This window comes from Diadema antillarum, unplaced genomic scaffold, assembly GCF_040938485.1.
Source record: "Diadema antillarum isolate AM-2024a unplaced genomic scaffold, OU_Dant_1.0 seq00000662_RagTag, whole genome shotgun sequence".
NCBI classification, from domain to species: Eukaryota; Metazoa; Echinodermata; class Echinoidea; order Diadematoida; family Diadematidae; genus Diadema; species Diadema antillarum.
Window position 1 is genome coordinate 571,007 of NW_027271574.1, and position 22,322 is coordinate 593,328.

General features: G+C 39.9%; 1 protein-coding gene across 1 annotated transcript in view; it reads right to left on the reverse strand.

Moving 5' to 3' along the window:
• LOC139736686 (uncharacterized) overlaps positions 1 to 22,322 on the reverse strand; it is an 83,802-nt gene that overhangs the window by 43,073 nt on the left and 18,407 nt on the right. The window lies entirely within an intron of this gene.

The following is a 22,322-nucleotide window of genomic DNA, read 5'->3' on the forward strand; positions in this document are numbered from 1 at the left end:
GGGAGCGCATTTTTGCTAGCCTGGATTTAGTCGCAGTCACATGGTGATGCAGGAAACGTACTCTTTCCTGACACAGGTTCATTGACTCATTGGGCAACTGTGAGCTCTAATAATCTGCCCACGTGTATCTCTGGATCACCGGCGATCCCTTACATAGCCCATGGAGCTACAACCCATGCATAGACTTAAAAAGAGTTCATAAGTATACTTGAACTAGTACATGGATAGAATCAGCGATGCGTTCTGCTCCAGGGGGGATTTCATCACATTTTTTTTTTGTAAGTAATTTCACTGAAAACTTTGCTTTCAGCCAATCAGATGCCAGAATTTCAGTAGTTTTTCAGCAGCTAACTGTTGTCAGTGCCTGACAAGTTTGGTGAAATGCTGCCCAGATGTGATACTTCGTAGCGACAGGACAGACTCTGATCTCTGTTCCTGTGACCAAATAATTATGGCCTCATGAGCCCGTCGGCAATAGATAAATTCAATGTGACAGGACCTCTTATACCTCTCTCAACGAAGTAGACAGGCCACAATTTCATTCATGTCGTTATCATCATGACGAAAACATTTGATCATAATGATAGGGCAACTGGATCACAAGATCAAAGCGACTCTAAAGGAACACTGTAATTTTCGGTGATTCCCGTGTGAGTGGTTTGAGCGGCGATTATAGGCTGGATTAGTACATCAACATATAAAGGAAGATCGAGAAGCCTTGAAAATGATGGCTAGTACTATCTATGCAAAATCTAGAAAGGGAGGGAGAGATTTGTTTCAAGCGACCTGTTGGTGAGGTCAAGCAACACAAAACGAAAATTTGACCAAAGTTGGATAACAGGCAGGGTCTTAAGACCTCTGCGACGATTTGAATGCCAGCAGTACAGGAAGTCGAAGTAGCTACTGATATCCCTTGCGCAGAATAGTGAAGAAAGACATTTCGAGAGGATGACAAACCAGGGCCTCATCGCCATCAACTTCATACTCCCTTTGCATTCAAAACATAGTGGGCATCATTACAATGTTATACTATACGAAGATCACTTCTCCCTTGGAAAAAAAGGGAAAGAAAATGTGTCTTATTGCTCTAAAGCTTTCACTGATCTCATGCTTTTGTTTGTTCCCTGTGTTCATGTCAAGAGTAATCTTTATACCTGGAAGTTAGAGGAATTTTGTGTAAGAATTGATGGTAATGTAAACAAAAGCAAATATAAATCATATTCGGCTCTAGAGGGCCAATGATACGGAATAGACAGATGACGGTAACATGTTTCAGTTGTTGTATAGTTAAGGACGAAATTGAAGTTGAGTGTGCTCTCCCTCTTACGCCAGGGTTTCCCGAACATTAAATAGAAACATTCATTCATGCTCGCAGTAATTTTTTGAGAGGATGTATGATTAACACCGGCAGGAACAGTCTCGTCCAATTTGCTTCCAATGGGAGTTCCTTGACACAGTCGGTAGATACTCAGCATGAAACGCTGATAATGACCCCAAGGACTAATCTTACACGTGTTAGAGCATTGAAAGCTGAGAGAAACGGAACCAAATTTAATTTCGTTCTCCCATATCGGTCGCATGCCTTATGAATGTTAAAATCCCCAATCTTTCCTCCCCGCTTAAACCTACGAAACTTGGCCCCTATCAAGTAGCGAAATCTCTCAAAATCTAATCATCTCTCTGACCCGATGAGGATTTACAGACCTGTTCCGACAAAGTCCATCCAATGATTGGTCAATTATTTGTAATCCTCGGTAGGACGATAGATCTCCCCTTTGAACTTGCTGCGGCTGACCGGCGAGACCGTGAAATCTATATTATTTCACGTGTCGGAAGTGGACGGGGGCTTAAAGGACTCCAGCAACAAAGAGCACAAAATTATGGACGGCTGATGAGGCCATAACACATGTACAATTATCATCATCATTTTGGTATAAACTACCTTCCATACAGTCATAACGAAAGTTGCTTCAGCTCAGACTGGGCTATAGATTTGTCAAATCCCATACATGCACTTGCAAAGGGTGAACTCTTGCCACATGTCGACAGTGCTTATGGGATGAAAAGAAACAAAGGAATTATTAACACACTGAAGTATTGTAAATGATTTGATAAATGCACATTTCTCTGAGTACTTTCTTGATTGGTAAAGGTTCCATTTTGTTACCCTTCAACAAGAGTGACATAACAATGTAAACACTTATTGTCATTGCAACTGTCATTGCCATTGCAAAGCAATGTAGCAATTCTGAGCATATGTCAACAATGGAAAAATAATACATTGTACGAAGAGTGCATAATATACATTTAGAATATGATTCTGTGACCACTTCATCTGGCACTAGAACACCATAATAACAAGACTAGGCCTACTTATAGTACTGCATTGTGCTGTTCTCGACTCTCTATCTGTCCTATCTCTAAATTTGTGGCATTGTGCAGGCATTTTATTCAGTGCTAAATGTGCAGATGTGTACATTTAAATGAATAAGTGCAACATTCATGGTTCGATATCGACTACTCTTGCCGAAGTGTCTGACAATAGCAACAAAGCTACAGTACTTAACGTCATTTTCGCGAGATTTGTAATTAGGTGCTGACAAGAAGCAGAGAGAGTGATCAGCCTTTAAATGAATCTTTTTTCCCCTCTTCTTTTCTTGTTGATAGAATTTTGCCAAAGAGTTGGAAACCAAGAGTTCGAGTAAACCGTTTTCAGGAAAGACGTTAATTGAGCTGCACTCCTCGTCCTCCTGCTCCCTCCTGTCGGACGTGATGTGGCTGCTCTGATACAGCATTTCAGTTAAATTGAATGACAGAGTGAAAGGAGCAGCGAAAAGACGAAGAGTGCGATTTGCTGCCTGCAGAATCTCACGCATCGGTATATCGCGTAGCCTACACCTGCTACGGAACGATAATCATTGTAAATCGCATTGCTCTAAATACCGGTCTCCACAGACGTAATGAATCCAATAATCGCGACTTCCTCACGCTTCATCTAATAACGCGTGATGTGTTCATTGAGTGGCCTCCCTGATATGAACTCGACATGCTTGCTGCACAACGGAACATTGAGGCCAATTCTTCTCAATCTACCGTAGTTCTCAGCAGCACTTATAACTCATTTGCATACGATGTCATGAGGTCAGCATGTTGATTAGTTGCCGCTATGAGTAATCTCTAAAATACCTCAAACAACAGTTGAACGGTTGACACGTTTCTTTAGTCAATACATATGAGATCTACACCCACACAATCTTGAGTCCTGTTTGTCATCATCGAGATCATGCAAACCCCTGAAAACGGAAAGTGCAATAATTTTTCAATCAGGATTTGAGTATTCTGAAGATAACTCGTCAGATGCTATGTAAATAAATGTGTAGGGACCAAAATATCGCCCATCCGAAATACTTCCAGACGGCAGAAACCCAACGGGAGTCTGAAGTGAAATCTTCTTAATCCCTAAAAGGTTACAACCACCCCGACTATTATGACTGCTTGATCACTCGTCTCGGGAGAGATTGGTACATCTTGAGGTTTGTATCGATGGAATTTTAACGCCGTGCTTTCGCATCCCATTTGGGCGGCTGTCATTCATTGGGAGGCGGCGGGCAATCTGGGTCAGAATCTCAACTCGGGATGGTCGTCCTGCACCTCAAGCGATCTAATGGAACGAAGATTCCGGGAGAGAAGAAGCACATGGAAAGGCTTACTCACTATAAGGAGAACGAGAGAAGGAGATTTATTTTGGACAAAATATGATATGAGATGAACTTCCAAAAGTTGAGAGATAAGATAAAGGATGTGTAGGCCAGGGGAAGGGGAGTGAGGGATTGAGGGAGAAAGTCAGGATGGGGAGAGTAGCGGAGAGAGTGACGGAAAGGAAGTGGAACCATAGAGAAGTTATCAAGAGGAAAATATGGTAACGTATATCAGGGAGGTCATTATACCTTTTAACACGGATGTATCTGAGGCTAGCATCACCAGTGCACGAAACACTTTCATCACAAAGTAAAGTGCTGTCATCCAGGTGAACGTCACTGGATTCCTTTTAAAAGAAAGCTTTATCTTGGTGTAACCCCCCTCCCCCATGATAAAGAAGAATTCTTAATCGGGAACACACATTACTAATGACGCTAGCACAAACATGACCAACAATGAAGGAAAAAAATATAGGGGCTTAATGATAATAATAATGATAATAATAAACCATTTTTATAGAGCGCAAATTAAATTCAAGTCTCTAAGCGCTTTTAGAAATGAGAAAAGACAGATACATGTGTAAGAACACACAAAAACAAAAGAAGAAAATGTTGCTATCTTTGACGACTTTCAGCTCTGTGGCGTCGTTAATAGCGCGTCGTCTTCAATCGAGCTCGCATAAAAATGCCTACGGGCCAGAGAGCCACTTGAAAGTAACAACTTCAGCGCAGGACCGTAGAGATCTGCGTCGCATCATCTCACTGATGTGGTATCTCGGGTCTTCAGTCTCCGAGAGCTGATGTGTACACTAGTTACTCACGCCTTCACCATTGCTCGAATTCCGGACGATCCAGAGGGGCATGTTTGAAAACAATTATCAGGCGGGGAGGAGACACTAGTGATGCTGTCCTCCTCCTCCACGATGGTCAAGGGAGATGGAGACTTCCGGCATCTGGCTCTTGGTCATCTCGAGAAAGGTGTTTTGGAAACTCGACTTCATTCTCAGGGTCAAACAACGCTCGTAGAGCGATCACTCTGTACATTTGATGTTCAGCGTCGAAAAAAGAATACAAATAGAGCAACTTCAATGACAACAGCTATTTCATCAGAAAAGGGGAAAGAAAGAAAACAAAATCCTAAATTTGTGACGAAGAAAAGAAGGATTGTTTCTCGTTTTGCAGCGCCGATTGATGCATCGAATTCCAAGAATCCATTCACGTTGATACCAATGCTCAGTAAAAACATTTCATACAATTTTTCAGTTTTTCAAACCTTATTGACCGAAATACATGACAGAGAAGACAGACATTTAAATCGAGGGGCAGAACGTTTAGAATGTCCTCAACCTATCGAGTTACCAAAGCGCAAGTATAGGTTCAAATAAGAAACAAACTGGCAGAAAATAATTCAAAATATTCACGATATTCCCTCCATTGATTTAAAGATTTCAAAAGACTTGCATATGTCTAGATGCATTATGTTGCAAATATCCGTTACAATGGTTTGCTCTTGTAGGACTTATTGTACATTTATAGCTGTTGTTTTATGTGGATTTTGATATGTATGTCTAGTGGACCCCTTGGAAAATCACTTTTGCTGAAAGAGCTATCCACCTTATTGCGGGAAATGAATGAATACACAGTTAAAAATACTAAACAATTTTGTCGTAACTTCAGGTATTAACACATAGTCACAATTTACTTCGGAAGAAGGAATATTAATTGATCTTTGGCAGAACATTTATACCGTATTCAACAGTCATCTTCACCGCTAAATCTCAAGATGAGCGGATGTCTCTCCACAGACAGATGTCTGTGAGGAGTAATTGCTACTGTGTGGCAAGATGGCATAACATGAAATCATCTTCGTAGCCTCATTAGTATCCTTTTCTCTCTTCCTGTCCGGGTTGCGACAACTGTCGAGATCCATCTTACTCTAGAGATAAGATTTTTTTTGAAGATAATGGTTACGCAATACATCTGTGAGATATTGATTGAATGCCTGAACAAATAGACAGAGAGTGCCATGTGATATAAGGGCCTATACTGTCAATTATCTATACACGATTATGGCGCCTTTCTTCAAACCGGCGAGCTAAATTGCCCGTGACTTCGTATCGGTAAAATAAGTGACGTAAAGTACTGCCCTACTGGACATAATCACGATATGCTTCATGAGACGTAGTTCATCTTTTAGCATCGTTCAATTCCACTATATGTTATAATCTGCCTTTGATGGAAAGAGCAATCAAATAAACAAAATGGGGAAAAGATCCATAATGATAGACGGAAATATGCCGGAGAAAAGTAAAAGGATTTATACAAATATTCTTACAAAACAGTGATATTGGTTCCATTATCATCTCATCAAATTTCCATTCTTTTTGTGCGACAAACATTGCTGTTCTATACGGACATTGAAATGACAAACGCGTGTAGTAAAGTTCCGTGATTTTACAGTGTGTACTGATTTGATGAAGCTTCAGCTATTTCATTTTTTTTACTTCATTTATATTCATCAGAGTCAAATTGAAGACGAAAATGCACTGCAGTTTAATAAGCTGCAGTACTTAATAGGGCGAACTATCTAGGGCGTCAAAAGTTCGGCGTCTCATCTAAACAGACCCTCTGAACATTTTTCGTTTCCTTCGGTATATAGGCCCCAGATCTGCTGGGAATAGTCTTTGAACACTTCAAGCTCATAGTGTTATATAAGCTTAGTTTGACAGCGATCCTTGAGTCATTCATTTTTGGAACCACATGACCGCCGAAGAGGGAAATCAGGCAAGCTGATGCCATTTGGGGCTCCACACGAGCAGAACGGCACGGGGAAGAGGCTACGCTACGCCTTGCGTAGGCGAGGTTTTTGAGGTGGAGAAAAACGCTGTTTCAAGAACTCAATTCCCTTGCAAGATTCGTTCATCAAGGGTCCCAGAAATCTGCATAAATTTTGTCAGGTACACAGAGAGCAGTCTGGCGCTTTTATATTATGCATGACCTTTTGAATCCCGCAACTGAGAGCAGAAAACGGTTGTCTGCGAAACAGGACGCTCACAAGAGGAAGAGATGTCTCTCGAGAATGCAAGTTATTTTCATCGGTGCCACGAAGTTTAAGCTGGAAATCTGTGTAACTTCGAGCGAATGTGGGCTATAGACTTTATTATCGCTTTTATTAAATGTCAAAAATAATCAAATAAGACACTCTACGAAAACTGAAAAATGTAAGTGAAGCTGGGGCTATTCTTGTTTGGTTTGTTGCTTTGATATTAATCTGTTGCCATGGACATGCAATCGTGATACAGACATTTTCAGTGGACCTTATCAACAAATTTGGCATAATTTCGTCCAATTAGCTTAGCGCGTCCTCGATTTATACGTGATAATCAGGACAGCGGCATTCTTTCATAATATAGAGTATGCTCTCGTACATAACATCAACTACATGTAATTTACGCACTTGGTAAATTTGTTTGCAAATGTCCAACCTCCCCGTGCCATAAGGTAATGCGCAAGAGCTGATATCAAACTCAATCGATAACAATCTGGTGCCGGATCGCTTGACACGAGTCTTTTCACATTCAGAGTAAATTCTTGTATCTATCATTATTTGTTATCATGGGGGCGCTCTATCACCTTAAGGATTGTAGGAAAGTCTATTACGATGAAAGATACATGATAAACGCAACTTGTATCTCGAGGCCTATATATTTCATATTTCGCATTTACAAAGATGTTCAGTGCCCACATTCACGTACAGTCCCTGCTGAGTGCTAAAAATTCGACAATAATTGCGTCATCATAACAAGACGAAAATGAAATGAAGTGTAGACATGACGCTGCTGCCAGACTGACAAAGCTCCATAGGGTCCATACTAAGGATACAGACATATCATAACAGATACATCAAAACAACAGTGAAAACAAGTATAATACTTGCAAACTTTCTTACGTATGCGTGATTTGAATGAAAATTCTACAATTCTACTCATTTTATAATTATTTTGACCCTGTAGTGGCATTGTACTTTAAGGTTCCGCTCGTCCAGGCAACGACAAAGGTAAACAGTGTATACTATGAATTCATACACGGTGTCGTGTGACGTCAGGCAAGGCATCGGAAGTCAGTCCCCACTCTAGGGAAAAGCCAAAATGTCAACCCAGCCTTCTCAGACAGCAGTTAGAGAGTGAGTTCTTCCAGGGTTTGGGGCTGTTGTGTCCCCTAATAGCAAACATTGATCATCGCTCCCTATCGGAGATCATCCACTCAAAAGACTTTGCGGCAGACCGGCAATGACATTGCATCCAATACCAGACGAGACAGGAATAAAAAAAAAAAAAAAAAAGAGCGGGGAGGAGGCGGGATCCTCGGGGATAAATCGCGCCGATTTCAAAACTTCGCTTTCAGCCAGCCAGCCAGCTTAGGGAACGAGCGCGGACTGAAGATTTGCCCGCTAACCAGATTAAGCATATCGATGACTAAATATCGAAAGGTTTTTGTTTTTTTCTATTTTTTTTTTCATGATAGTCCCGGCTGGAAACAAGTTATCTGAGTCTGCATCTCGACTTTTTTAAAACCTTATACAGACTCATAAGCTGTGCCGGAAACGTTGGCGGAAAAATCTAGCCCAATGTAGGTGGGCGTCGAAACAAAACACGAGCAAGTTGGGTGGTGGGGTGGGGGGGGGGGGGGGGGGTATGAAGATTGGAAGAACAAAAACAGAACTTTCGACGAACAAAATATGTTGGCAATGAGTGTTGATGTTAATTGGTCCTCATGATGCGCGGGTGTAGTATGCTAAATCGAAGTCTGATACTGTCTTCACACCGGCCGAGAAACGCAATTGCAATGCTGAAAAAACGAACTATTTAGTTCTGTCTTTTGTATCTGACTGTTCCCTATAGTCAACTAAGAATATCTTTCGTGAAGAAACACTAATGAAAAAAAAAAAACACAAAACCTAAACAAATCTTCAGAACTACATTCTCCTATGAGACTTCTTGGGTGGGGCATAAATATGGATAGTATGACGGAATGATTCCGGGGAAAAGGGATGAAAAATGGCCATTGTGCGCTATTCACACAGTGATTCTACTGGGAGATGGCATCACTCTCCGTCACTCCAAAACTCTTCCCTGATGTGTTAAAGAGCAACTTGTGGCTTTATGCATTAAATATCCTATGGGACTGACTTGAGGAAAAAACGGATTAAAGATAAGATCTATGTGAAATGATTATGAGGACGCTCATGAACACTCACCAAAAGAAATATCAATATTCGAAACTGAAATAGCACAGTTGCAGACGTGGCTACTTGCAAGATAAATCATACTCCCCCCCCCCCTCCAGTCGCATTAAGTTACTTGATACAGAAATAAACAAGTAAATATTCAACAAACAAACAATTACTAGTGCATAGATTCCGATATTACCTTCAGAGCATCACAAGTACTAGCGAACTCAGCTTATCTGTGAATTTTGGTTGCTTATAACATTGTTATTTTTTTTTCACTTCTAGTTTAAAGGGATTTGAAACTCATTTGCATATGCAGAAGTCACGTTGTACTTTACTTCGTTTTTATGCAAATACCATATTGTTTACTTTCGTCGAAAATGAAATGAAATGAAATGAAAGGAATGAAGAACTTATTTCGCCATATCTGCCCACGAATCCTATGTGTTTACAGCAATTACAGATTTGATATAAATTTCGACTTGAAGAGTATGGGCTTTCTGGCCTACAACAATGAAAACATAAAAACGTATCAAAAGTTATACACTCTGTTATATGGTCAGTGAGTCACATGAATATCACAACTCAATCTCGAGTCTCGAATCATCTAAGAATCTCGTGCTAAGTTACACGTTTTCAACTATTATAATTTTGACTGGATTATAACCATGCAGATGGTTACAGAATGGATTGCCTGCAGGTTGGCGATTATAATCTCTAAAATGTTGCCGAAATGAAAAATCTGCACATTACCCGTGAGCCTTTTGTTAAGATAAAAAAATGTTCAAAGGTCGATGGTGTTGGTCTCAACAGCGATGAAATTGAAAAAACATCGGCAATTCATTGAATGTAATCAAACTAATCGTCTACAATCTTATCCAAACGGTTCTCATTTTCCCCGTTACCAAGAAGAAGCCAGATATTAGCCAACATGAATTAGTGCGCCCCGCGTTAAGTGTTCCTCACATGCCTCTTAGCATTTTCAATGATCATTTAATCTGGTCTTTCTATGAGGTGTGATTGAAGGTTCTATTTTCGATAAATACGCAAGATCAAAACTCCTTGAATTTGTTTGCACTTTGTACTCGATTTTTTTTAAATATTCATACGATAATTATCTATAAATGTTCATCTGATAGTTTACCTATTTGCTCATTTCTCTATGATTTCCTGTAATTCATATGACTCTTGACCGTTCTTTATTTTCCTTTTTATATTTGCGCATGTTTTAAATTCTCTTCAGACAACCTCTCTGACTACTCTGTACTCTCTATGTGTTTATTGAAACATTGCTATTGTGTTTTCTTGCAAAGTATATATTTAGATCATTTACGGTACTATTGAAGGCTCGTCAAAGCCTTTAACCTGAATGAATTATTCCAAGCAGCATCATACAGATGTTTGTTTCTAGTTTTTTATGTATTAATTTTTTAATCCTTACGAAAAAAAGAGAAAAAATGGTTTGACACTGCACCTTTAAATATGCGAGCCCGGCTTAGAAAGCGTGCTTTAATGGGTTGATGAAAACATGAATGAATCGCCCGCGCGCAGCACGGTACCTGGGGAATGCCTCTCCCCGCTCCTCAAACGACGTCGCCGCCTAGCGAGGACCTCTTTGAGGTGGAGTTGAAGGAAAGTTGACGAGGCGTTCGAACAGGACTCGCTCGATGTGTAAAAAAAACTAGAAAGCCGAGAAAAGAGCTTCATCGTGAGCCGACAATCCCCACCAATCCCCCCCAAAAAGAATAGAACAAAAAACAAAAACAAAAACAAAAACAAAAGAAGCAGGCAAAAGAATGTACAAATGCCATGATCTGACCTCTTCGAAGTGCTCGGAACCATGGGTGAAAGTGTACCACAGGAGAAAGAGTGCTGTAAGACATTTTTTTTTTGAAAGCAATAATAGGGCACCCGCAATATCCTCTGATAATAAGTGAGCAGTGAACATTTTCTTTCCCCCATCAGAATCCCATGACGATATTTTCTTCACGTGAACTCACTGAGAATAGCATGGAGAAAGTTTGTGACAATGTGCAGGACATGACTCATGAGGAACGTGTGCATTACCACTTCGAAGTAGGAATGCTGAAACTACCCCATCTCTTACCCCCCCCCCCCCCAAAAAAAAAAAAGAAAGAAAGAAAGAAAGAAAGAAAAAGAGAAAAAGAAATGTTATGAAGGATTCCGAATCCCACGTTAAGGAGACAGCACGCCGGCACACTTAACTTATTTATAAAGAAAATAACTAAAAACGTGTTTGGCAATGTCAGTGTCAGGGTACTTTCGATCCCTGGGCTTTTGGGATTTTATTCTGGAGTGATGCCCCTCTTCTCCCTGTTTCCCCACATCACTTTCAGTAAGAAAATACAGACCGTGGTTTCAAGTATGTTTTTGTTGGTTTTGCGTGACACTGGACTCTCATTACCTTTTGTTTTGCACGCATGGTTTATTACGCCATAAAACGGCGGGCTTGCATCAGTATACGTATGCGTGATCTGTTAATGTTATTAACGTTTGATGATTACGAGGGGAAAAATTAGTTTGTTTACTACGAGATAGTTCCTGACAAGCACAGACACATTGTCGCTAGCTCAAGCCGCAGACGATCTTTCTGTTATTTCCTTGAAATGAACCTTACCTTGAAAGTCCACTGACTGCCTGGGACAACTTATTGTTTTAAAATGTGTGTTGTATTACGAATATGCACAATAGCTCCCCCTAGGCATTGTTTAACAGTATTTCCATTCAAAAGAACGCAATGTGAGCTGCGTGGTTCGACCATGGAGCTACTAATAGTAGCTCCATGGTTCGACATGCTTCCAGTGTAGGCTTATGTAATATCAAGTGAAAGTGCATGAAAAGAAGCTGCTGTTGAAAACGATTGTTTATCGCTTCGAAAAGTGAAGAAAGTGTTTTAACCAATGATAGTGTTATTGTGTTAGAGTAAACCATTTAGGAAACTTGGAAACATCTGACAGAGCTTTTTTTTCCTATTCTTTTACATGCCTGCGTGTCTCTTGATCTGTAAAAAATAGCATTAGTACTTCGAGTCAGCATAGCTCGACAATCCTTAAATTGAGCCATAACAGTGCTAAGCCGTTGCATCGTATATAAGCTGCCACATCTGCACACTGGAGAACGGTTAGCAACTCGAAACACCTAAGAAAGCGGGAGAATTCCATGTGGCGGGAAAATCACTTTAGGTAGTCCCTTCATCTTGTAAAAAAAAACAACAAACCTTGCATATTTCTCGCCTAAAGCGGATTGACATCAATGTGCATCCGCGAAAGAAAAACTTTCACAACGAATTACTTCTCAGAGAAATATTTAGTAATATCAATGTTCGTAACAATAGTCATGCTCCGTCTTGCAAACGTTCTCTTTAAGTTAATCTTGATTTACTCTTGAGTACCCGGACCTAAATCAGAACATCAGAATCAGGGAGTCGGAACCAACGAAACAGATTTACCAATGACATATACATTAAAAGCTGACACTTCTTCGGGGTATACAGAATAAGCCCACTCCAAATATTCATAGAACTGTTTTTTCCCTTTTTCTTTCCTCGTTCCCATGACGCCCTCATTTTGAGACTTTATGGCCCGATCAAGTTTGCTTCAAGATGATTAGATATCGTGTACAGTCAATGTCAATAAGTCTCTATGGACCCGAAAAATCCCCGTATCGTTATTAGATTAAGAATGAACAGTGCGCGACCCATGAGTCTAGTCCCTGACGAGTCGTATTCCTGTCTGTGCAAAACGACACCCATCTTTCGCGCTCCAATGAGTCCGCTTCAACAGTAACCAGTCCATGCATTGATGACGTATTAATGGCCGTACTTTGGCAGTAAAAGCTTCTGGGAGGAATATTTCAGAATGGCAAAACAGAAAAAAAAAAAATCATCAGCAATCCATACCAAAACTTGGACAAACAAAAACGCGGAAAGAGAAAGTGGGTGAGCTCGAAAACGCAACAAACATATAGGAATAAGTATATAACCTGAATAAAATGAGAGAGAGGTATAAGAACAAATCTGAATGGAAAAAAAAAAACGTTCAAGAACAGAAATCGACAAGAATGATAATGTTGATCTTCATGATAGTATTTGTATTGATGACAGCGATTATGAACATGATGATTAATGATGACAGCTATCTAAACTGTTTTTCATCCCAGTTGAGATCTCGAAATTCAAGGCCCTGTACAGAAATCATTATAAGAAAGAGAAGCAATCTTTCACACTGTATTATTAAAATGACTAATACTTTTTAAAAGTAAACTACTTTAGAAAAGTGAAAAAGAGCAAAAGAGAGGAAAATCATTGTATTTTGAAATAGGCTACAATAAATAAAGATGTATCTAGTTTTTTTTTTAGTGAATCACTCTTCTTTCTAATTTTTGTGTGTATGTATTCATGCATCTATTAAGATATTTCAAATAGAAACAGAAGATGAGCAGTGCAAGGTTTTCCAAGCACTGGAAATGATCAATCAATTACTTTCGAGTATTTTGGATTTGGTCGATTTACAATTAAGGAGCTACTGTTTAGTAGTTCCATGTTACAATTATCTCCCCCTGGCCCATATCATCTGCCAGGACGGGTGACCTGTGGCACTGACTTGTGTCCATGTCTGTAAAATTACCACCAAGTTGGGTCTGCGGTCAGTTTAACATATCGTGGTTATAATAAACTCAATATCTTCATGATGTGCTTATATTATCAGGGGATGGTACGAAAGAGATCGAGAGAGAGAGAGAGAGAGAGAGAGAGAGATCGGGGGGGGGGGGGGGGGGGCAGGGAGGAGAAGAAAGTTACAATCCAAGAAAGTGTGTCGAAATGAAGTGGAAAGTTGATATCATCCTGTATCAACGCGTGTCTCGGATTTGACGTTTGTTTCACTTGACTTCATTCCTCAAAGCCATTCATTTTCAGATAACTTCTATATGAAAGGAAGAAAGAGAAAGTTGGGATCTGTCACATAAATCAAACCAATTATGCGACGCACCACGTTTTTGGAGATAACAGCTTGAAACAGGTCAGCTGATGCGGGCACTGTATCTCAGCTATAAGAGCTGCCAGGGGTATACTCGATTGTGCTGACAAACACCGCGGGGTTAAAGGTCAATTTCAGGTCAGGCGCTATGGGCCGCAATCACGTGACAAGAGCGGTCAGATAATGGCGATGTGACGATAAATCAACATTCGTCATCGTCCCGTCTCCTGTGGTTATAAATAATATGCCTCTCCTTTTCCTCTCTCTCTTTTTTTCCTATTTTCCCCATTTTTTTTTTCTGTTAAGAACGTTAAAAAGTTTGCAGAATGCTTTTTCAAGCTTGACGGTAGAGGTCACTACTTGTCAATCTATTTTTCTATGTTAAAAAAAATGTCATAAACACAAACATTAACATAAACGTACACACACACACACACACACACACACACACACACACACACAGACATGGACAAAGAAAAAGTCGTTTGTTTTCCTCTGGGCTATTTAAACATCAGGGCCCTCTAGAATACTAGACAATAACGTTTGAAATGAAGCAAAGTCAATTATAACCCAAGTCTGACATTGTGCATTTGCACGAAATGTAATCAAGGTCTATGCAGATATTATGGCATCAAACGGCGGCCCAATTCAGTTTTTCTTTGCGATTCAAATCCACTTAATATCTACAGCAGATATCTCACAAATCTGTCTTCTACTATAAAAGCTATCCTAAAACTATAGCGCAAGTAACATGGTAAAAACATGATCTATCTTAGAAAGTATGAAATTTCAACTATCAAACTTTCAAAATAATCTACAGTAAAGATAGAGAAGGATGACGCTGTTCTATAAAAATTTACGGGTCCATACGAGATTTGCATAATTAGATTGTATGCAACAGATATAAATGACGCGATGTCTATTCTATTCATAGATCTTTACGCCAAATCTACAGTATGTAGCTGTGCATTTAGCTGTGGCCTGTGTAATTGCGTATTAGCTGAAAGTAAACACTTTTCATATCTTTCATCAACATAACTGCGACAATAACATTTGAATCACGTTTTAAATCTGTCAAACGTCGGCGAACTCCAACCCAAGGGTCACTTTTGTATTTGACCTACTTTTTGAGGCTGCTGAGACTAATGGACTCGGGAAGTTAATCGTGACGTGGAAAAGAAAAAGAATGTACACACTGGGATAAAGCTGATGGCGATTTGACATACTCCAGTATCATCCGCGTTTACTTCTTTGTCAAAGTCAGTTGGTGCTTCGATCAAAACATGGGGGCCTGACGAGAATGCATTAAGCCAACAGTGTTTGTAAATAAACAAATCTTGAAGACCTTAATCAAAATGTCAAAACCATCCAGACACTCAAACACAAACTGACTGTGAAAGGAAGTTTAGGTGCCTAGAGTGTTCCATGCTCTTCCCGTTTAACCGAAAATGAAAGAAAATAAAAACATTAACAATCACCGTGTCTCTCTGCCGAGTCCGTACATTACGAGCGAGCCGGTGGGGGACCTAATAGCCAACAAAAGCTTACGATAGTGTCTGAGCAATGGAGGTGTAAAGAAGATTACCTACCTGTAAGCTGTATAGCTTGACGAATACAGTGTTTTCTTGAATCTAACACCATAATTCTCGCTACATTTCTATTTACCAGTTTGCCAGATTGAGCTGCCAATGCACCATCGCTTCACCCAATAGAATGCCATGCAGACGCATATTATTGCTAAGCCAGAAATGCAGAGCCTCAAGCCAGACTTCATGTTTTAGTTAATTATGTTTCTCAAAAAACGTAAACGTGTCATGCATCTCATCGGAAAAAAAAATGAATAGTCTATCGGTCTATTCTTTTTTCTTTTTAGTGAGACGTACGAGACGTTCAAGTCAGACACCTTTAATACTTAATTTAATTCCATTCCATTCAAAGTATATGAATCATCTTATGTGGAACAGAAAAGGAGACAATGACAGGAGCCTGTTGTCCGAGTACTAGAACTTGCTTTGAAATCTTAAGGGTTCTAATTGAGGGTACAAAATTAGACGTGACGGGGAAAACTGAGAAACGTATGAAAACACACTAGTAAACAAGAAGTGACGTAAACGATTATTATAGCGTTTGGGTAACCTAGAACCAAAACATATACACAAGCATGGAGTCACTACTAACCCAGATATTGCATCAAATGGCCGGCGTAAATTCCGTGCCAATATGAATGCCTTGAATGGGCGCCATCGGCGTGAAACGTGCAATTAGACTCCGTTGATAAAAGTATGATAACTGATGCATTCCTTCATGCTTTCATACACTTCATCTTTTACGATGTGTAGTCTTGGCTATATCCGTCTTCTTATCATATTATCATTAGTCCTATCGTACCGACGACTTCGATACCTTTCATCCTAATGTGCTTATACCTTCCAGGACAAATTAAGAGAAATTTATTATCTGTGATTGAAAAGGAGTTGTAATCTAAACGACGTTTAAAGCTACTGAAGATTGTTTGTTGTTCTGTGCATCCTTGCAGTCTCTGAGCTAGCCAGACATCAATGACTTGTTTCGCTCATTGATCAAAAGCTGAATATTTTTATCAACGAAAAAGAAGTCAACAGACGACCATTCTGTATTTCTGCTATGTTGTAATGAATTACTTTGGCAGACGTTCTCATTTCCTTCACCCGAGCCCTGGTAAGTTTTATCATTAACGGCTTTGCGGAAAAAATACCGCAAGACGAGGACACGTACACCGGTTACTCCAATGACATGGTCACCTATACCTGTCCATGATCACTGTGATTTTAGAAAGCGCACCGACGCTGGCATGAATTGCAATTTACTGTAGGCACAAGACAAATAAACCAGACAAAACTAGATAATCTTGAGGATGATACAATTAAAGTATGTGTTTGGTAAAATTATTCCTAAATAAATTTAGAAAGGGACTCTAATTTGCCATGATGCTCACAAACGACTGTAAAGGATAAATCATTAAAAAGAATCCTTAAACCACCAAGCACAATGGGCTCAGAGCCAAGCAGTGAGCAAGCCAAGGCATACACTGAATCACCATTGCTCTAGGAGGTTTACCCCTCCTCTCCCTCCTCATTATTTCCCTTATCACCCCACCCCTAAACAAAAAAAAAAAAAAAAGGGGGGGGGGGTTAACGTAAGCTCGCGATTCGCATATTCCTGGCAAAATTACTTTCACAAGTTGTTCGGAGACAAACTGTCGTGATTGATTGAATTTGATTCAATCAAATTTCTTCCTGAAATGATTTAGGAAAGTGCCATGGGGGCAGGGACTAATCGTTCTCATATACTCAGTAACCACCTCTATTTCGGGGCATCGCTCCTTACAGTCTTGTAGGAAATCCTCTGGATGATAATGATGATAGTGGTTCTATGAATAGTAGCTCTTCAGGGTGCGAATCAACTCCTTACACCTCCTCTAGACTGATGCCACCTTGTTTGCACAAAAAAAAAATAATTGTAATTTCCAGGTCTTGAACTTCGTAGACAGTAATACGTTTTGACAGTTTGGACTCAGCTTAAAGCGAGGAATTTTATTAGAACCATGCTTAACCATTAAGAATCATATTTCTGGCCAACAATGCTGGTGACTTGAAGAGACGGTCGATATCATGCTTGATCAATCTTAGAGAATACGGTCAAATATCATGCTGGTTCAATCTTACAGAAGAATAATCGCCAAACTCTATAGACTATAAGATGTGATACTTTTTAGATGAAAGAAGCACTTAAGACGACAAAAATTTTTGACATTTTTTGAAAAAAATCTGGTGTCACTTACAAATTTCGCAGCACGTAATGTACTGTTTATTTTTTTCCAAAGTATTATTTTAAAAAAAAACACCTCTAAAATACTCTAAAATACCCCGATTGTAGTGTCTGATGATTTCTATGTCTGTGACGTAACATCATTCCTGTCATGGCTGAGGACAGAAAAAAAAAATATAAGAGTCATTGCATTATATACAGTGTAATATAAACTGTTGAAGACGCTTTAATCGATTCACATAATAGTTCAATCCTCGATGGCTTGCCTTCATGAAGCTCTTCAAATTCAAATTCAAATTCAAATTTATTCCGTTTTTAGACAATAAAAAATAACATGGCATACATCACTCTTTCTTCAGTGACAAGAATCATATAAAAGAACAAACAAAGTGAGTTTAACAAAGTGAGTTTAACAAAGTAAAGCTCTTGAACAAGATCTGATTTGTATATGGTAACTTAATGTTCTGCCTTTTTTGTTCTTTTTTACTATTTCTCTACATTGTTCAGTGATTGTGTTATTCTAATCAAGTTAATTGTTGTAAATAGTGTGATTCTGTATAATTTTTCAATAAAACATAAATTAAAAAAAAAAGGAAAGAAACGATTTATCTCTTCTCTGATCGATGCATGAACCCTCTTATTGACGGTGGTGAGATGTAAACACTCATGACTCTAGGGTCACAGAGCGGCCCGCCCTGCAGGCGCGTTGGGTTTCCTCTGCGGATATGGCTGGCGAGGCAAGCGGACAGGCAAGGGGGCACTGTACAATCACGGCCAGTAAACGACGGTAATTTACTTACATGAAACTAGCAAATCTTCGCTATAAATAAACGCTGTACAGTTGTGTTCCTCATCGGAGAATCTTCTCATGATAACTTTAACAGATCAAGCCCTCAATAATGGGGAAGACCAGACATTTTTAGAAAGTATTACACAGCTACTCCATCTCCACTTTATCACTCATTATCTTCGCCTTAGAAGGCGTCTGTTTCAATGACAACACTGATCAATCACTAATGACAACATAAATTAATATAGCCACATTAACACGAAACAAGACAAATCAAAACCACAAACAGTCAATGATAGTAAAATAATTGTTGACCTGTAAGCAGTGAGGGTTGGAGGTGTAATGTCGTGCAGTAGGCCATATAAATAATGATTTAAAGGGAAACTCGCGCGAATGAAGCTCTAGCATAAAATCTCATAAAGTCACGTGAGTTTCTATGTTGTGCTTTGTTCTGTTTTGTTTTGTATGTTGATTGGTTTGGAGGATTGGTTGGGCAAGTGCGGGAAAAGCCGTGAGAAAAGGCCCACTCTTTGAAGAATTCGTATACCATAATTAGAAATGATTTATTTTTGTATGTCAATAGCTGAAATCAATAAATCATATAAATAAAATAAAAAATCCCATACACCTTGCTTCTCGAAAAACTTTATCCATGCCGATTTACATAATACATTTATGAATTATACGTGCCGGGGTGTGTGTGCGTGTGGGTGTATGTGTGCTTTAAAGCTTTCACATTAGTGATGTGATGGTATAAATGTGTAGGCCTACTTGATAAAAACAACTTCATATAAACAGGAAGATGGTACGTGTAGGCCTATACACAACTCTCTGCCGTGCCGAAGTCATCCTACCAGAGCCAGTTGGCCTAAGAGAAGCTTATAGTTCGTATCAAGACCCAAGAAAGAGAGAGAAATGGACCGAGTGGGGGTTCCCCTATTGGCGATAGGTCATCTCATAAGGTATCTGATGAAACGACTTCTTTGTCACCTTCATTAGACAGGAAAAGAGAAATCCACATTCAGACGTCTTGACCAAGGAATGTGCGGCATTTTGCAACGAAAGACTTCAGCCATCTTCCAGCAAAGGAGATTTTGACCTTAGCATGTTCAAATTGATCGGATTATATTTTGTACTTTTATGTATCTAGTCTGCTGGAAATAAATGTCATTGAACTGAACGGGATTGAGCAGGTTAAAGAGATCAGTAAATTGTTTGGTTTCTGCGGTCTAGCTCAGGACGTTGCAGGAACGCGGCGATTCCAAGGGACGAGAAGGAGGAACAGAACAGAAGGTAGATAATATAATCTAAAGAATTCGTCCAGGATCCATGTTATTTAGTTTTAGCTAAAAAGTTTAATTTTGTTTTGTCTGTTTTGTTTTGTGTTAAGATCAGCGGTCATGGTTTGCGTGACAAGTCTGACTGAATCAGAAAGAAGTCCCAAGAGGAGTCGGAAGAGCCTCTTCAATGCTGCCTTGTCAAACTGATACACATCAACACTTTCACAAAAGTATGATGTTACCTCGTACCATTATCGTGTGCAGATGGAAGGAGTTTGAAGACGGTGTTTCTCTCGGACACGTTTCCGGGTCAATGCAACATAATCTTGTCCAGCTGCCCCCGTCTTGCAAATAACACTTCCACTGACGACATCTTCAAAATATGTTACTTTCAGGCCAAAGACCTCTCTACAACGAAATGCAGTTGTGCAGTTGTGCAATCAAATTGTAACGTCAAAGTTCATATGAGGTTCATCGCCACAGGCGTATGTGTATCCAGGGTTCCAAAGACTTCATTATCACTATCAGGTCCTGGGAGACGTTAGGCGTGGCTGACATCCAGGCAAATGGACTTCGCTTTGGTTGCTGCTTGGTCAGCGTTGATTTTCATCAATGTTCATTGCCAAGCTGTCGCTCCGTTTGAATCAACGAGTGTTGAATGGCCTGTTCCAGGAGTATTGAACGCCTTGGCATTCAAGTCGGTCGAATGTCTGAATTAGGGTTGTGTAGGCACCTCAAAAGGAGTGTTCATCATGACGTTTCAACATGAACTTCAAGCTCCTGTTCCCCCCTCAAGGTTTAGTGTGTGATGGGGGGGGGGGAAGGAACTGGGGGGGGGGGAGGGGAGGGGGAGAAGGAGACAAGCTTTACTTCGTGAATGTGACTGGCGAAGGAGGGAGGCGTAGCCTTGAACACTCGTCAACCCGGAACCCTCTCCCGAGGGGAGATGGCCGGGGGAAGCGAGTCGAGCAGTATCTGATGGAATAGGGAAATGTTGAACAGTCTCCGGCGTCGCCGTGCCTCACCATGTCACCGGAAAAGACCTGTTGAAAATCCCCGATAAGGAGGACGATTCATGGTGAACATTCAATCACTGATCAGAGGGACAATTGGGCAAAGGTTGCGGAAACGGGAATAGATGAGACGGTGGATCTTAACTGCAAGCAGATCTGAATATGTTTATCATGTTTTTAACCACTAGACAATCTGCCGACGCCAGAAAAGCAATGAACAAACTGGCATGATGTCAACGGAAAGTATACGCGAAGCAGTTTGGACCAGGGCCTGTCAAGTCACTGCAAACAACGGAAGGAAATGGATATTGATCATAAACACCTTTGGACCCAAAAGGATGTTATCATCTTAGGGAGATTTCTGCGCACCTCAAATTATCTGTAAAAAGTCGCATAAATCTTTGTGAATCCCTCATCGCGTGCACTGTGGATTCCAGACTTGCCCGAGAAGGACCACTGAGGACGCAAAATTTAACCACTCCATGTTGGAAGTCAATTCAAGTTCATCATTTTTACAGCATACTATGGAAGTCTTGCATGAGCAAAATGCATTTTCAAACCATGTTGGAATGGACTATAAGATCTACAGCAGAACTCACGTTAGAAGTCCCTTTAGATTTTAGACTTATAGATTTTAATAAAAGCCTTTAGCAATTCCGTTGTTTGATTTATTCTCTCTGTCAAAGAAAAGTTTAACGTAGGGTGAAATCTCACTTCGAAACACCATGTTATTGCTATTGAGGGAGGGGCCAACAGTTTCCCTATATAACCCTATCCCCTTCCTGGCTGCAGCACATCCCGCCCTATTTACAATGCGTTTCAAGAAGGAGAAGAAGTACTTTGATCTCCCCCTTCCCTCTACTACAGGCTCTATCTCCGGGGCTTCCGAGTGGAAGGGGGTAATCCAATCACTGACTGACAACAGGCGTCAAAATTAATTATCATCACCTTTCTATCTTCGCGACAAAGGACAGCAAAAAACGATAAAGAAGAAGGTCGTATTTTCTTCTCTATTTCTCCTTCTTCTTCGTCTGCCTCTTCATCTTCTTTTTGCTCTGTTTGTCTGTCGGTCTGTCTGTCTCTCGCTCTCCCTGTCATACATATACTACATACTTTAAAGGTACTGTTTAACATTGGGAGCAGTGATTAAAAATGTTCCAAGTTATCACATGTGATGCATATAATATAGGTCAGTTGTATCACAAAGGATCACCGTATAAAAATTTCGCAATAAAGCCTAAAATATATAAAAGACATATCCCTATTTTTCTCAGTGATCTATAACTGTAGATGGTTTACTCTCGAAACAATTTTTCGAACCCACAAAACACATGACAGTGTGCATAAGATAACACATAGATATTTTACCACTTATTTCAGTTGGTTAGAAACATTCATTTTAAAGACGAGAATCTCGTCTTCCAACATGTGACCTACATTTAAAATCTGGAGCCTTATTTTTTTTTTTTTGGCTGTCTAATGCATGGTCACACTTAGTAACCTCCCT